The following is a 3,389-nucleotide window of genomic DNA, read 5'->3' on the forward strand; positions in this document are numbered from 1 at the left end:
ATGAAAACGAATGGCAGATAAAACATCCAGATCAATAGATGCATTTGATTGAAAATGTTGCTCTTTTGCCCTCGGTTCTCACAAGAGCTTGTGGTGCTTATTGGCCACGCGTGTCCGGTCTCCAGTCTTACCTCAATAAACAGATGGCCTCCAAAATGCTGGCACCACACACGCGTAGGTTAAGCTTTCACACACTTTACAGAGCACCGGAGGAACACAGCGTTTTTGGGTGGCACGAGCCTCTTCTAAACGCCACCCTCTCGGCAGACTTGAAATGGCGCTGTCCCCGGCGGAGTGGACCTCCAGATGGGAGAGTGGGCCTGGTGTTGTTTCAGGCCAGTGGGAGAGGACCAGATCCGGCCTAATCCTCCTTTATCATGGAGATGTGGCTATCGATGGGCCCAGTGTGGGCCCAGCCGCGCAGGCTTTAGTGGCCGGGGGCTGCCCTGTCGCTCTCGTGCCCTTTTAACAAATGCCAGCGAGAGGAAGCACTCCTGGAGCGAGACACTCTCTGACCTCCAGCTGCCCTGCTGGCACGCCGCACTGTGAGAGGGTGTGTGTGTGTGTGTGTGTGTGTGTGTTTGTACGTTTGCCAGCGGTGTTTGTGTGACTCTTTTGGTCATGCCCATGCTAGGCGAATGTGTGCGGCGGGAACATGTGTGCCAGCACTTGGGTGTGTGTTTATTTACATGTGCCTATATGTGTGGATGTGTAACTATTTGCAGAGTGTGTTGAGTGTGTTTGAATTATTTGTGCACAGTGTGAGTAGGTAAGCAATATTACAGTGATGTGATTTGCATGATTTGATTTCTCATGATTATTTGCATCTTTATGTGTGTGGACGGAATGCATTATATGAGTGACTCTAATATTCACCATACACAGGTTTTACCCGTAGAGGTTAGGCAATATGGTGGTTACATGATTTGTGTTCATGTTGCTGATGTTTTTTTGCAAACACACAACTGAATACTCTGCAATAACATCTTTCTATTTCCCATTTCATATTTTTATTACACTATCAATTTAGGAACCGAGTAAGATTAGCCAGTTGAGTGTTAAGTTATTATTAAGTTTCTTTAAGCCAATATTCATTAAATACAGCAGTCAACATTGACAGAGCAGGGACAAGAAATGTATTATCTTATGACTCATTCAATAGAGCTACAATAACATAATTTTAAGCTGAATGCCTCTTAACAACAAGAAATCTACACTACCACTCTGCATGGAATCCATCACCTTCAGAAATTAGGCCATTTACTCATGGCAAACCAGTCGATGAACCTGGTGAGGATTACTCAAGAGAGGAGCTACAGGACCACAGGTGAAGACTGGACTGGGTAAGCAGGACTGCGTAGAATTATAGAACTTATTTAATACCTACCGGTAAATGTCTCTCCTAATTAACTTCTCTTGTAGAAAAGTCACTGGAGCTTTTCAGTGGCATTTTATCATCAAAGCTGGGCTAGATTAGCAGGAGAGCGAGAGAGAGAGGAGAGACGGACTGAAGCTCAGGGTATTAATGACGTCCATCACTGAGTCATGTGTGATACGCCAAAGACAGGCACCTCTCAGAGAATTATGCAGTGGTGTAAGACGACAGCTCACTACTGATATGAGACATCTGTGTGTTGCTGTGTGTGTGTCCGTGCATGTGTGCATAATTCATGTCCGCTTGTGTGTCAGTCAGGTGTAATGATTGAACAGCATTCTCTCTTATTGTATAATAGATAGAAATGCGTCCACAGGGACATTGTATGTGCGTGTGTATGTGTGTGTACTTGTGCGTGTGTGTGTGTGTGTGTGTGTGTATGTGTGTGTGTGTGTGTGTACTTTTGTGTCCGTGTGTGTGTGTGTGTATGTTACGGATGAATATTCGGCATAACAGATGTCATGGGAGCACTGGAGAGTCACGACTCCTCTGGCCCAGATGTTCCCAGATGTTCCCAGATGTTTCCAGATTGTCTTCCCTCTCTGTGGCCTTGATTCCTCCTGACGTCCACCGGCTCCTCCTCCGTGCAGCCCCCCAGGCCAGACTGGAGCTGAGTCGGAGCCCCTGCCACACCGGGCACCCGTGAGGTGTGGACATGTTCTGCCCTTAAGCAGCAGCTGCTCTGGGGTCAGTTGGACTGCTTGGCACCTGGCGGTGGAGGTAAGTGGGCAGAGGAGGGTGGTGGAGGGGATCGGATGCTTAAAGGGCATGAATGTGAGAACGGGCGAGAGCCTTAGCACCTGGCCCAGCCGAGGCACAGGCACAGGAAACAGCTGCTTCATACACAAAGATTTATTTTTGAAAATAGCCGGGGAGAGATTTTATTTTTACAGCGTGATGCCATGCTAAATGCTCTCTTCAAGGAGTGATGGAGTAAACCTGAGGACAAAGTTGTTTGGGGACTTTCAGAAGGATTTTGCTTATTTCCTCTTTTAAACAATAAAATGAATTGATGTGCTCTGTCCAAACTGCAATACCTACTGTTTGAGCAGCAGGCGGGCAGGCGCTAGGTGTGGTTGGTGTTTGTGTTGTGAAGAATGAGAATTTGAGAGAGGCAGAAACTTTCATTTAAGTCTGAGGGGAATTCTCCCAGTTTCCTGTGAACTTGCTGAGGTCTTTTTGCTGAAAGCTCATCTGGACATTTTGATTATGCAGCATCATGTGCTTCATAACTGAGCAGTAGGCTGTGGGCATGCCAAACACCAGACTATAAACAAGGGAGCAGATATAGAGAGATCTGACACACACACACACACACACACACACACACTGCAGCACACACACACACACACACACACACACACACACACACACACACACACACACACACACACACACACACACACACACACACACACACACACACACACACACACACACACACACACAGATAGGGAAAGAGAGATGCATACTCACACTCCTCACTTAGACTTGCCTACCTGGTTCTCTTGGGCATGAGCTCATTAGGTGGCCCTGGCAGCTGGTGTCGGTCAGTCCTCCAGATGTCCCATAATCCTCAGCTTCCCACACCACAACTATTATTAATGTTTCAGCACAGTGGTGCCAGCAATGAATGTCTGGCATTTCGCTCCTCAATAATGCCTACAGAAATGAGGTTCCAGATCCCACTTAACGAAACGCTCAGTGATCTCTCGCCTGACAACAGTGGTCTCTGGGCCAGAGCTGATCCTGGGTCAGCTGCTGCCTGAGTGCATAATTATAACCTTTACTCAGAGAACAGTACAGTCATGCAGGGGGCGAAAATAGAAACCTGCTGGTTTCAAGGAAACCCACTGCTGATGAGAGGGGTTATGCTGTTGTGTGGCAGGGCGGTAACGAAATATGCTTTGTGTCTGACCCACACAGTGGCCATGCGGCCTCCATTACCGATAAT

This window comes from Alosa alosa, chromosome 1, assembly GCF_017589495.1.
Source record: "Alosa alosa isolate M-15738 ecotype Scorff River chromosome 1, AALO_Geno_1.1, whole genome shotgun sequence".
Taxonomy (NCBI): domain Eukaryota; kingdom Metazoa; phylum Chordata; class Actinopteri; order Clupeiformes; family Clupeidae; genus Alosa; species Alosa alosa.